Here is a 15,515-nt window from a genome sequence, read left to right as displayed (position 1 = left end):
ACACGAACACATTTAATGCAATTCTCATTGCAATTCTCTGCTCATTTTGCCATGGACTGGAGATAAAAGTTTGCATTTTTAAAGCGCATTTCCTGCAATTCTACACATTTACCAATACTGGAGATCAGGGTCTCTGGGCACATAACCAAAAATTGTTAGCTGATGTGGCTAAAAGAGTGACTGTCAGTGACTGACATAACACGAGAAAAACTGCTGATCCACAACCAAATTTCGAAATTGGTATTCTACTATACCTCCATCCCCCCCAAAAGGACAATATCTGAGAGTTGCCCTACTTTCCTTCAGTGCAAGTGAGGGAGAGGGGCTGTGGTGTAGTGTAGTGTGTAGATGTAGGGCTCAACATCAAAGTGATGGATCATAGTAATTTATGTAACTGCCTTGTTTGATGTGCAGGTTATAAGGATATAATCACTGCTTCTGAAGTAATGTTTTGAATCAAAAAGTACATTCGACTTTCTGGCATTTTATGGGTCACCATTTACATTGACTTTTATTTTCTGTTTTCATATTCCATGTCGATGAGCATACAGTAACACGGTGAAATGTGTCATCTTTCTTTGCTGTTTTTGTTCCATTATCTACAGGGCTTTCAAGAAGTATTGACAGCGCTTGGCTTTTGTTGTGTTACAGCCTGCATTTAAAATGGATTCATTTGGGATTAGTTTATCACTGGCCTACACAAAACACCTTATAAAGTCGAGGTGGAATTATGTTTTTCCAAATGTTCACAAATTCATTACAAATGAAAAGCTGAAATGTCTTGAGTTAGTAAGTATTCAATCCTTTTGTTATGGCAAGCCTAAATAAGTTTAGCAGTAAAAATGTGCTTAAAAAGTCACATAATAAGTTGCATGGAGTCACTCTGTGTGCAATTACATTATTTTAATTTTATTTTTAATGACTACCTCATTTCTGTACCCCACACATACAATTATCTGTAAGGTCCCTCAGTCGAGCAGTGAACTTCAAACACAGATTCAACCACAAAGACCATGGAGGTTTTCCAATGCCTCGCAAAGAAGGGCATCTATTGGTAGATGGGTAAAAACATTTTTGTGGAAGAAATGTAATATCCTTTTCAGCAGGTAAAGTTATTAATTACACTTTGGATGGTGTATCAATATACCCAGTCACTTCACTTCCTAACTCAGTTGCTGGAGAGGAAGGAAACCGCTAGGGATTTCACCATAAGGTCAATGGTGACTTTAAAACAGTTACAGAGTTAAATTAATGGTGATAGGAGAAAACTGAGGATGGATCAACAACATTGTGGTTACTCCACAAAACTAAACGCATTGATAGAGTGAAAATAAGGAAGCCTGTACATAATAAAAAAATACAAAGTGCTATGTTTGGGGAAAATCCAATACAACACATTACTGAGTACCACTCTCCATATTTTCAAGCATAGTGGTTGCTGCATCATGTTATGGATATGCTTATTACTGTTAAGGATGGAAGTTTTTCAGGATAAAAAAGAAACAGAATGGAGTTAAGAACAGGCAAAAAAAATCATTTAGAAAATAATAATGGGCAAATATTGTACAATCCAGGTGTGCAAAGCTCTTAGAGATTTATCCGGAAAGACACACAGCTGTAATTGCTGCCAAAGGCGATTCTAACATGTCCTTATGTAAGTTAGATATTTATATTTTTCATTTTCAACAAATTTGCTAAACATTCCCCTAACCCTAACCTTAACCCTTTTAGCTAACCCTTCCCCTAACCCTAACTTTAATTTTTAGCTAACCCTTCCCCTAAACCTAACCTTAACTCTTTTTTGCTAACCCTTCCCTTAACCATAACCTTAACCCTTTTAGATAATTCCTAAACTTAACCCTAATTTCTGAAAACACGTTTTCAATTTGTCATTATGAAGTATTGTGTGTAGACAGGTATCACAACAAAATGTGGAATAAGTCAAGGGGTATGAATACTTCCTGACTGTACTGTTCATTCCCCACAAGGATTGTATACAGCATAGTCACATAACATCACCTTCACTATCAATCAATATCCATATATCATAAATATATGTGTGTGTGTTTGTGTGTATGAGTGAGTGAGTGCATGATGCACCTGTCTTTGTGTGTGTGTGTGTGTGTGTGTGTGTGTGTGTGTGTGTGTGTGTGTGTGTGTGTGTGTGTGTGTGTGTGTGTGTGTGTGTGTGTGTGTGTGTGTGTGTGTGTGTGTGTGTGTGTGTGTGTGTGTGTGTGTGTGTCTGCGGCACGGCGGTTGGTACCAAACATCTCACATTTGGACTCATCAGACCAAAGGACAGATTTCCACAGGTCTAATGTCCATTGTTCATGTTTCTTGGCCCAAGCAAGTCTCTTCCTCCTATTAGTGTCCTTTGGTAGTGGTTTCTTAGCAGCAGTTCTACCATGAAGGCCTGATTCATGCAGTCTCCTCTGAACAGTTGATGTTGAGATGTGTCTGTTATTTGAACTCTGTGAAGCATTTATTTGGGCTGCATTTCTGAGGCTGGTAACTCCAATGAACTTAACCTGTACAGCAGAGGTAACTCTGGGTCTTACTTTCCTGTGGCGGTCCTCATGAGAGATAGTTTCATCATAGCGCTTGAAGGTCTTTGCGACTACAATTGAAGGAACTTTAAAAATTCTGGACATTTTCCACATTGACTGACCTTTAGGTTTTAAATGAATGATGGACTGTCATTTCATGTTGCTTATTTGAGCTGTTCTTGACAAAATATGGACTTTGGTATTTTACTAAATAGGGCTATAATCTGTATACCCTCCTACCTTGTCACGACACAACTGATTGGCTCAAACACATTAAGAAGGAAAGAAATTCACTATTTAACTTTTAACAAGGCACACCTTTTAAATGAAAAGCATTCCATGTGACTACCTCATGAAGCTGGTTGAGAGAATGCCAAGAGTGTGCAAAGCTGTCATCAAGGCAAAGTGTCACGTTCCTGACCTTATTTCCTTTGTTTAGTCTTTGTTTAGTTGGTCAGGACGTGAGCTGGGTGGGCATTCTATGTTTTGTGTTTCTATGTTGGGTTTGTTGTTTGGCCTAATATGGTTCTTAATCAGAGGCAGGTATTTGTCATTGTCTCTGATTGGGAACCATATTTAGGTAGCCTGTTTTCACTGTTTGTTTGTGGGTGATTGTTCCTGTTTGTGTGTTCATCTGTTCTGTGTTCCCATGTTCAGGACTGTAGCGTTTTCGGTTCCTTCTGTCAGTTTGTTGTTTTTGTTCGTCGTTTAAATATCCGAATTAAAATATGGATTATCATCACGCTGCATTTTGGTCCTCCTCTCTTTCACCCGAAGACAGCCGTTACACAAAGGGTGATTACTTTGAAGAATCTCAAATATAAAATATATTTTGATTTGTTTAACACTTTTTTGCATACTACGTGATTCCATATGTGTAATTTCATAGGTTTATTCTATTAGTCTACTATGTAGAAAATAGTAAAAATAAAGAAAAACCCTGGAATGAGTATGTGTGTCCAAACGTTGTCTGGTGCTGTAATACAAATTGTAATTTGTAACACATCATAGGAAATGGGTGATGAACATCCACAAATGAATACATACCATGCAACATTTAACATATCATACTAAATTGAGCTTCTCGGATTTACATACAGAATAATACGAAATGCTCGGAGTCCAGGTTGGCTGTGAAGGAAGGGGTTCCCACAGCACAATTACTCTGGACTTCAGCCAAAAGCTGACATTGTCTGTGACTCCACAGTGAGGTAGATGGAAGTGTCAGTTGGGATATTTTGATATTTGAAATAATTCTAAGTCATTAGGGTCATTTGCATTTAAGTCATTTAGCAGACGCTCTTATCCAGAGCGACTTACAAATTGGTGCATTCACCTTATGATATCCATACTGTTCCATCTTGGTGACTCATTGCCATGCACTACATGAATGATCAACAAACTAAAAGTTTGCAGGTCGGGTTGCAGTCCAAAACAATGGTGCAAGCCACTCCAAACACACTGCTGGCCTGAGAAGTTATCGATCAACGACGCATTACATATGAGCCTAAATAGTGCACTATAGAGGGGAGCTGGTATGGAGTAGGTGTGATGGGTTCTTAACCCTCAGCTACTCTGATATCAATGTGAAATAATCTACAGTGGATCTACTGTTTACAATACAGACTGGAACATGGGCTTTGTTTTGGATTATCTGATTTATTTTAGCTTGCGCGGTGAATATGTCTTCTCTTCTCTCTGCTGAATATACTGTATAAGGCAGCAGTGGATAGTATATCACCGACCTCAAGATGCTATATTGGAACTTGTATATTTGTAACTGTGAGTAATATGTTCAACAAGAAATTGTGAAGGCTTCGAAATGGCATGAAATTAAAACCGCAACCGACCTGCGACGGAAGAGGGCTGATTGTAGAGAGTAACAGTAAAGCGTTGTGTTATGTTGTGTGCCTAGGGAGTGCAGGCAGACGGCACAATGCACCCAGTCTGCAGTTTACGTAACACTGATTATAACCAAGAGATTTACCAAAGCGCAACAGTTTGGCTCAGGCATTAAAACCTCCACTGGCCATCTGTTCCTCCTCTTGTTAGTTTTCTTTCAAATACTTTCTCTACAGAATAACTTTTATTTGAACAACAATGTTCGGTTCAAAACTCCAGGTAAATTAAAAGTAGCAGTTACTGTGCCTTCAGAAAGTATTCACACCCCTTGACTTTTTGAATTTTTTTGTGCTACAAAATGGGATTAAAATGTATTTAATTGTTGTTTCCTTTGTCAACGATTTACTCAAAATGCTCTGTAATGTCAAAATGTAAGAACAAATAAATATATGATGATATCTTTATTAGATAAATATTCAACCAAAACACGTTAGAATCACCTTTGGCAGCGATTACAGCAGTGAAATATTTCTGGGTAAGTCTTTAAGTGTCACGCCTGCTCCCGCTCTCCCTCTCTGACGCTCGAGGGCGCCAGGCTGCCTTTAATTACGCAAACCTGTCACCATCATTGTGCGCATCAGCACTCATTGGCCTGACCTGGACTCCTTCATGTTTTGATTGCCTTCCCTACATCTGTCTGTTTCCTCTGTTTCATCCCCATGTCAGCATTTTTGTTGTTTCCGTTTCCCTTGTCCGTTTCCCTTGCTGTCTGTATTCTGTTCCTGTCGGTGGTTATTAAACGTTCACTCCCTGTACCTGTTACTTGTCTCCAGTGTTGATCCTTACAGAATGCTGACACCACTATACGAAGCATCAGGGAGGTTCTTGTTTTTTGTTTTGTTGGTGATTTCGGATCCGGGTGCCGCCGCCGATGGAAACGGTGGTGCCTCAGCTGGCTCGTCGGGCTTCCACGCCTCAGCTGGCTCGAGACATTTCCTTTACCCGGTTGGGTCAGCAGGCTCCCACCCCACGTCATGACTCAGCCAGCCCATCAAGCTCCCACGCCTCAGCCGGATCGCCAGACTCCCACACCTCAGCCGGATCGCCAGACTCCCATACCTCTGCCAGCTCGTCGGGATTCTATGCCCCAGCCAGCTTGTCCAGCACCCATGCCTCGGGCTGGCCTTATAAGCGGGGGGGAGGGGGGGGGGTGTACCGTATCGCCTTCTGCCTTCTCCCGCTCTCCCTCTATGGCGCACGGGGGCGCGAGGCTGCCTTTCATTACGCACACCTGTCACCATCATTACGCGTACTAGCGCTCATTGGACCCACCTGGACTCACCTGGACTCCTTCACGTTTTGATTGAATTCCCTATATATATCTGTTTCCTGTGTTTCATCCCCAGTCCGTATTCTGTTCCTGTCCATGGTTATTGCATGTTTACTCCCTGTACCTGCTTCTCGTCTCCAGCATAGATCCTTACACTAAGAGCTTTACACACCTGGATTGCACAATATTTCCACATTATTCTTTTTAAATTCTTCGAGCTCTGTCAAGTATGTTGTTGATCATTGCTAGATAGCAATTTTCAAGTCTTGCCATAGATGTTCAATTTAAATCAAAATGTAACTTCACTGTCTTCTAGGTAAGCAACTCCAGTGTAGATTTGGCCTTGTGTTTTAGGCTATTGTCATGCTGGCTGAAAGGTGAATTTGTGTTTGTTGGATTGCAGACTGAACCAGGTTTTTCTCAATGATTTTGCCTGCGCTTAACTCTATTCCGTTTCTTTATATCATAAAATAACTCCTGAGTCTTTGCCGAAGACAAGCATACCCATAACATGATGCAGCCACCACTATGGTTGAAAATGTGAAGAGTGGTACTCAGTGATCTGTTACGTTGTATTTTCCCAAATCATAAAACTTTGTATTCAGGACATACAGTAAAGTTAATTTATTCACTACAATTTTACTATAGTTCCTTATTGCAAACAGGATGCAGTTTTTGAACAAACTTTTTTATTTTCACTTAATTAGGTTAGTTTTATTTTACCAGGCAAATCAGTCAAGAACAAATTCTTATTTGCAATGACAGCCTACCCATGATTTGAACCAGGGGCTGTGGTGATTCCTCTTGCACTGAGATGCAGTGCCTTAGACCACTGTGCCACTCGGGAACCCACTTAGGTGTATTGTGGAGTAACTACAATGTTGTTTATCCATCTTCATTTTTCTCCTATCACTGCCATTCAACTCTGTAACTGTTTTAAAGTCACCATTGATCTCATGGTGAAATCCCTGAGCAGTTTCCTTCCTCACCAGCAACTGAGTTAGGTAGAGTGTCTTTGAATTGACTGGGTGTATTAATACACCATCCAAAGGGATATTCAATGTCAGCTTTTTTTTCTTCTTTCTATTTACCAATAGGTTCGCTTTTTACGAGGCATTGGAAAACCTTCCTGGTCTTTGTGGTTGAATCTGTGTTTGAAATTCACTGCGACTGAGGGACCTTACAGATGATTATACTGTATGTGAGGGGTACAGAGATGAGGTAGTCATTCAAAATGCATGTTAAACACAAAGTTAGTCCAGCAAAATGAGTCCACAGAAAGTGTGTCCATGTAACTTATTATATGACTTGTTAAAACCTTTCAAGGATCTGCCCCTTTTTTCAATTTTCGCCAAAAAATAATATACTGCCTGTAGCTCAGGACCGGAAGCAAGGATATGCATATTCTTGATACCATTTGAAAGGACCCACTTTGAAATTTGTGGAAATGTGAAATTAATGTAGCAGAATATAACACATTGGATCTGGTAAAAGATAATACAAAGTAAAAAACAACCATGGAAAAAGACTGCAAGAGAAAGGCCATAATGTATTATTGCAGACCAGGTATAATTTAGATTTCGGCCACTAGATGGCAGCAGTATATTTGCAATGTTTTAGACTGATCCAATGAACCATTGCATTTCTGTTCAAAATGTTTTATCAAGACTGCCCAAATGTGCCTAATTGGTTTATTAATAACTTTTCATAACTGTGCACTCTCCTCAAACAATAACATGGTATCATTTCCCTGTAAAACTACTGTAAGTGCAGTTAGATTAAATGAACAAGAGTTTAAGCTTTCTGCCAATATCAGATATTTAAATGTCCTGGGAAATGTTATTGTTACTTACGACCTCATGCTAATCGCATTAGCCTACGTTAGAGATCCTTAAGAGGTTTTAACATTTTATATTTTTACTCTTGAACCTATTTCGGCTTGCAATAACAAAGTGGTTGAATTCTTATTGACTCAAGACATTTCAGCTTTACAATTTAAATTACTTTCTACAAGTTTCGAGTTTGAGATTATGGGGTATTGATTGTAGACCTGTGCCAAAAATATCTAAATTTAATACATTTTAAACTCAGGCTGTAACACAACAAGACGTGGAGAAAGTCAAGGGGTGTGAATACTTTCTGAAGGCACTGTATATGTTTATATTCCGGACTGACATTGCTCGTTCTGACATTTCTCAATTCCTTTCTTTATATTTTGTGGATTTGTGTGTATTGTTTTGTATTGTTAGTTCTTTTTTATTTTGGGGGGGTCAAATATAAAATACAAAATGAAGGACAACCCAGGGAGAGTGAGTCTATTCCTCCTAGAGTGATTCCATAATGTGTCTGTTTTGCACCCACTCTAATTCAAAGTGTATGTGCTTTGCCTTAGGCATATGGTTAGTTTGATAGTCCTGTAAATATTTACTGCATAGTTGTTGACCTTTCTCTCTGTGACGTAGGGCGATCATTTATTGTCATGGACACTGTAGATATTTCAGTTACTTAGACATCCCATGAGCCCAATAAACTCCAAAGACACTTTGCTTGTAATCTCTCTCTCTCTCTCTCTCTCTCTCTCTCTCTCTCTCTCTCTCTCTCTCTCTCTCTCTCTCTCTCTCTCTCTCTCTCTCTCTCCTCTCTCTCTCTCTCTCTCTCTCTCTCTCTCTCTCTCTCTCTCTCTCTCTCTCTCTCTCTCTCTCTCTCTCTCTCTCTCTCTCTCTCCTCTCTCTCTCTCTCTCTCTCTCTCTCTCTCTCTCTCTCTCTCTCTCTCTCTCTCTCTCTCTCTCTCTCTCTCTCTCTCTCTCTCTCTCTGACACATATTCAATAGGAAGTATTTACAGGTTAGAATATGGATATTTAAGGCTCATAAATTCCACTTCCCCTCAGGCTGAAGAAATACAGAAATTGTTGGGCTGTACCATTAACTGTGACGGCTTTATGGAGTGACAGTAACCGTCAAACCAATCCCAAAAATAGAGAGGAAGGAGGGTGTAGGAGGAGGTGGAAGAGAGCGAAAGAGGTACATCTCTGATTGTTAGCACTGTAATTAAACACTGAAAAGGTGACATTATCAACAGATCAACACTGTCAGACAAGACCGTCTCTATTTCTGGAAGAAGTGCAGGAGTGTGTGTGTGTGCTGAGCACACGATAACACACAGTTACCATGCCCCCTTCTCACATGTCCCAGTCTCTCATTAGATCCAATCATATGACTGTTGAGCCGAGAGCTCCCGTTCTGGCTGATCTGCCACCAATACCTGTCCGTCTCATATCTCATCAATCCCATAAGCCTGGCACACACCCACACAGGGACTACTTCATGACTACTTCACAACCACACAGGGACCACTTCATGACTACTTCACAACCACACAGGGACTACTCCATGACAACTTCACACCCACACAGGGACTACTTCATTTGGGCACAGAAAGGTTATTCACGCTCTACAGTTTCCTGTGTGTCTCAAGAATGGTCCACCACCTGAAGGACATCCATGCAACGGCAGGCCAGTGGTCAAAAATGGGTCATTAAAAGAGGACAAAGGAGGCTGACAGGAATTGTGCAGAGCAACAGACAGGCTTCATTTGGTCAACTGACAGTCCAGTACAACTTTGGTGCCCAAAGACCCGTAAAAGAATGCAAAACTCGTCCTACCTTGACACAAATGGGGAATGGCAGCCGACGAAACTGCTGTTTCAGCAGGCTAAGGAATGAAAACACTGGACATGGGAGAATTGGAAAAACATTGCCTGGTCTGATGAATCATGGTTTTTGATGTTTTACGCTGATGTGAGGACTAGGGTATAGAGAAAACCATGAGCACCATACTTGCATCCATCATGCCGTGCGTCAACATTCCAAGATTGTGGCGGTGGTGTGATGGTGTGGGGTGTGTTTTCATGGCACACATTGGGCCCCTTGATAAAAAGTGAAACAACGTTTGAATGCCACAGGATATCTGAACATCATTGCCAATCAGGTGCATCCCTTCATGGCAGCAGTGTATCCATCTGTAAATTGATTTTCTCAGTAGGATAATGCCCCATGCCATAAGGCTAGGATTGTCCAGGAATGGTCCCACGAACATAACAGCGAATTCAGCTTCCTGCAATGGCCTAACAGGTCACCAGATCTCAATCCAATTAAGCATCTGTGGGATGAGATGGAACAAGCTATTCAGGGTAGAGATACAATACCAGCCAACTGTGGGAAACATTGGAATCAACATGCACAGCATCCCCATACCCTGATGAATTTAAGATGTTCTGAGGGCAAAAGGGGGTGCCACTCAATATTAAGAAGGTGTTTGTAATGTTTTGTACACCCAGTGTATATCCGTCAGTGAATATGATTGCTTTGTGCTGTCAAAACAAGTTTGAGTTTCTCTTTACTCTTTCATTTTTAGCTCTGTCATTTTGAAACTATTTTGGAAATGGCTCTCTCCAAATAGACCCTCCAACTGACACCTATATCACACACACGCTCACACCCGCACACGCGCGCACACACACACACGCACGCACACAGTTATTTATGTTGTGCATTCATGAGGGTACCTCCAGTGACCACAGGGTGTCTGAAAGGCTTGGGTTGCTGTGTGTGGAGGGAGGGAGCTGTCCATGGTTCTGACATCTATCAACACTCTGAGGCCAGACTGCTACTCCTCTCTTCCTCTCCCTCCTCCAGGTGAGAGGGGCTAGGGCAGGTGGAGGTGCTGAAGCATCCCTCTCCATTGCCTTTCTCCCTGGGGGAACCTCATTGGCAGTCCTCCCAGGGTCTGGGTAAGCCGACAGACATAACACCGAGATCTGTGTCGGCAATAGAAGCAGCAAGACAATTTAGAGTCTAAGTCCTCTGCCATGCTTTAAGACAAAAGAACAGGCTGTTCTAATGTTGAGGATAATGGCACCACAACAGGTGGCTGTGTTTTGGGTCTTGTTGTGTTTCGAGCAGGTGCCAGGAATATTATTCTGAGTCACATACTGTTTTAACTTGAGTGAGCTGGTGCATTTAAACGTTTCTTTAAACTTCTTATGACACATACACATCTGGATGTACTGAAACATGACTCTCTCGTTCTATCTCTTACGACTGCAGAGAGTTTACAATAGCAGGGTGTCGGTCAGTACTTCTTGTTGTTTTCATAAAGTACGCATCCATAAAAGGTTCTCAGGAACAGCACGAGAGGGCCCAATCTATTTTAAACACTGTCGTTTTCAGCCGCACAAATAGATTCAAACAGGTACAAATGAACTAACACAACTAGAGAGCCTAGGTGGGAGACTTTGAGCTCAGAAATGTCAGCTCATAAAACAGCTGGCACATGTTGGAGAGTGGTAATTTCGGAAATAGTGTGCACTAAAAATACCACTTGCCAGCCAATCAGACACGGACCCTTCAAATTGGATGGGTGTCTGGTCAGGTCCACACCGCGCTTGCATCAATCATCATCACCCAACTGACTGTGGGGTGACCGGCGGGCGCTACCACCTGGCCATGAGCCACAGGGCCTCTCTCCATTCCCTGAGCCCTGCAACATGGTCCCTCCCCAAGCCCCCACTCATTTACACAATCCCCCTCCACAGCTTGTTTAACATGATGAATGAATGGCAGCGAGCCAACATGGTGGAGAGAGAGAGAGGGACCTGTGTAATGGAGGGTGAGAGTTAGAGCAGATGTTAGGACATGCAGGAGAGGAATTGAGCTTTGTCTCCTGCCTCTCTCACTGCAGGAGAGGGATTGATCTTGGTCTCCTGCCTCTCTCCCTGCAGGAGAGGGATTGAGCTTTGTCTCCTGCCTCTCTCACCGCAGGAGAGGGATTGAGCTTAATCTCCTGCCTCTCTCACTGCAGGAGAGGGATTGAGCTTGGTCTCCTGTCTCTCTCACTGCAGGAGAGGGATTGAGCTTGACCTCCGCATCTCTCACTGCAGGAGAGGGATTGAGCTTGGTCTCCTGTCTCTCTCACCGCAGGAGAGGGATTGAACTTGGTCTCCCTTCTCACCCTCTAATTATCTTCATAGTGGCTCCCTCTCCTTTTTTTTGGCCTGTATTTACTAATTCCTCCCTCTTATTTATCTATCCTACTCTCCCTTTCTTACCCTCTCTCGTCTCTTTTCTCTCCATCTCCCCCTTCTACCTCTGTCTTTCCCCTATGCCTCCCTCATCCCCTGATGCCCTCTTCAGCCCAGATTGTCTGCCTCATACACAGTGACATGCCCTCTAGTGTGCAATGCCTTCACTCAGGGTAGGAGCAGAGCACTAGGGAGTTCAGGACTGACAGTATGATAAGGTTGTATGCACTAGCAGCCTGGAATCATACTGTATGCGACCAAGCTACACACAGATGAGTAGACAATACCTTATCTTAATGTGCTGTTTTAATCAGAGCATTTATCTTCTGTATGTACCTTCTCTAATTTACAGAACTTTCACATTCGTAGTTCATCTTTTTTTTTCAGAATATCATGCATGAAGTACCTTTCCACCCACTAGTATAATGTGTGTGTAACACAATGATATATTGTACTCTGAATCTCCAGAATTATTGATTCAGCTAACCTCCATGTCATAATGTATCAGTATTCCATTTGTTAAGTGTGAGCTTACAGGCAGAAAAAAAATGCTTTTCTATTTGTAGTTACAAAGCACAGCAATTTCTGCAATGTTTACTGGGATCCATCAGTGGGTGGTACAAAAAACTATTCTGTGCAATATCACAGTTCATAGGTTCTCTGCGCTACCAGTCATAGACCAGTCATAGACAACCTTAGTGACATTTGCAGACAGACGTTATCTACCATCTACTGTCCAAACAGACAACACCGACAAAGGGTCCGGAGGACCTGAAGGGGACCAGGCAGTAAAATATTTCAATCAACAAAACGTATCTTGACAATGAGAAATAAATGTCCGTTTTTGGAGCATAATTTGCTTCAACGATCATACTTGAGTACGCATCTGGCCCTATACATTTGCATTAGTCAATCGTTAGATTTCCTTCCATTAGGTTTCCAATTAGATGTGTTTCCATCAAATTGATAAAACGCTGCACGTGATGACGCAGTGCACATGAAAATGTCTCTGCAGTTAAAAAAATACAAGTTAAATGGGTTTCTTTCCCATTTTCAACTCTGCTGATGGTTTGGCAAAATAAAATTGTTGGTCTTACATTTACATTTTACATTTAAGTCATTTAGCAGACGCTCTTATCCAGAGCGACTTACAAGTACATACCTTCATACTTTTTTTGTCTTGGCACGTGTGCTCTAGCCAACAGCTCACAGATACAGTGCGGGTAAATTGACTATCAATCAATCAATCAATCAATTTTATTTTATATAGCCCTTCGTACATCAGATAATATCTCGAAGTGCTGTACAGAAACCCAGCCTAAAACCCCAAACAGCTAGAATGCAGGTGTAGAAGCACGGTGGCTAGGAAAAACTCCCTAGAAAGGCCAAAACCTAGGAAGAAACCTAGAGAGGAACCAGGCTATGAGGGGTGGCCAGTCCTCTTCTGGCTGTGCCGGGTGGAGATTATAACAGAACTATGCCAAGATGTTCAAAAATGTTCATAAGTGACAAGCATGGTCAAATAATAATCATGAATAATTTTCAGTTGGCTTTTCATAGCTGATCATTAAGAGTTGAAAAACAACAGGTCTGGGACAGGTGGGTGTTCCATAACCGCAGGCAGAACAGCTGAAACTGGAATAGCAGCAAGGCCAGGCGGACTGGGGACAGCAAGGAGTCACCACGGGCGGCAGTCCCGACGCATGGTCCTAGGGCCCAGGTCCTCCGAGAGAAAGAAAGAGAGAAGGAGAAAATTAGAGAGAGCCAAGATTTTCAAAATGTTCATAAATGACAAGCATGGTCAAATAATAATCAGGAATAAATCTCAGTTGGCTTTTCATAGCCGATCATTAAGAGTTGAAAACAGCAGGTCTGGGACAGGTAGGGGTTCCATAACCGCAGGCAGAAGAGTTGAAACTGGAATAGCAGCAAGGCCAGGCGGACTGGGGGCAGCAAGGAGTCACCACGGCCGGTAGTCCCGACGTATGGTCCTAGGGCTCAGGTCCTCCGAGAGAAAGAGAGAAGGAGAAAATTAGAGAGAGCCAAGATTTTCAAAATGTTCATAAATGACAAGCATGGTCAAATAATAATCAGGAATAAATCTCAGTTGGCTTTTCATAGCCGATCATTAAGAGTTGAAAACAGCAGGTCTGGGACAGGTAGGGGTTTCGTAACCGCAGGCAGAAACAGTTGAAACTGGAATAGCAGCAAGGTCGGGCGGACTGGGGACAGCAAGGTGTCAGCATGCCCGGTAGTCCTGACGTATGGTCCTAGGGCTCAGGTTCTCAGAGAGAAAGAGAGAACGAGAGAATTAGAGAGAGCATACTTAAATTCACACAGGACACTGGATAAGACAGGAGAAGTATTCCAGGTATAACCAACTGACCCTAGCCCCCCGACACATAAACTACTGCAGCATAAATACTGGAGGCTGAGACAGACTACATGATATTATTGTGGAGATTATTTGTATTTGTCAAATAGCAGCCAAGCATTGATCTTCTTGTAACCAGAATAAGAACCTCGATATTTATTTGAAAGGAGCATCAAGCTTATCACTGTGCACTTTCAACATCCTGTGAAGTTCATCATAATTTATTTAATATGTAGCCTAATAAACTGCATGCTTTCCGGAGTTGCAGTGGGAGGACCACACAACATATCACCATGTGACTCCAAGTTTACTTCTGATAGGATGGTTATTATTTCAATATTTGCGCATAAAGACGTTTCCATCGCCATTTTACAGACACCAAAAAAATTCCACCATGTCAAACGAGCAAATTGTCTGTCGACATTGTACTGCCATTTGCTTTTTCCATCAGCCCGGTCATGACTTTTTTAATGCGTCAGGTAATTAATCTGCATGACATTTTTGAATGGAAACCTGGTTAGTGTCTGCTCGTATATTTTATGACGCTTTAACCAGAGCTGCAGGACGAGAACACTGAAGCAGTTAAGTAATTACTCTACACTCTTAGAATTAAGGAATTCCATGGAGTTCCATAAGGAACCACTGCCAGTCAATGGTTCATATTTGCACCTTCGGTTAGTTGAGAGGTTCTTGGAGGAACCTTTAATGGTTCAATGTAGCAACGGGTTCCTGGAGGAACCCTGGAGTGGAGACATGGCTTAGTAGGAAATATATATTAGTTGAAATATATAGTTGAAATATATATTTTTAGGGCCACCGTTAGAGCAGGCCTGGGCAATTATTTTCCATGGAGTGCCACATTAGAAAATATTTTCTGCCATCGCGGGCCAGAATCATGACTGTGTTGACAAGTACATCTACTATAAATCACATGCAGATATGCTATTTGTTTTACTTTTTTTAACACGCACAGAAATAAACCACATCCATGTTCTCCTTTTGGTAGGTATTTTCATTATTAAACATGCAATGAACGCCACAGAGGGTAAAGTATGCTGTGCATTCAGCACCACGGACAGAACTCTTGTTAATGGGTATTCACAAAAACACAAGAAAGTGAGAGAGAGCTCAACATTACATTTAAACTACTCAATCAGTGTGAGGAGTGAAGTCTCTGATGGGTATTGACTAGAGCAGTGAAGTCAGGTATAGTTTCTGACGTCGCTATGCGCAGGATTGCTGAAGATTGCTTCTACTTGGTGGGTCAGGAAGAGTAATTTTCCCTTGAAGGCTTTGACAAGGCTGTACATCTGATGTGCAAAAAGGCCCTTCCCTTGTAGTTT

The sequence above is a fragment of the Salvelinus fontinalis genome, chromosome 2, assembly GCF_029448725.1.
Source record: "Salvelinus fontinalis isolate EN_2023a chromosome 2, ASM2944872v1, whole genome shotgun sequence".
Classification (NCBI taxonomy): Eukaryota; Metazoa; Chordata; class Actinopteri; order Salmoniformes; family Salmonidae; genus Salvelinus; species Salvelinus fontinalis.
Note: the sequence above shows the minus strand (reverse complement) of the source record.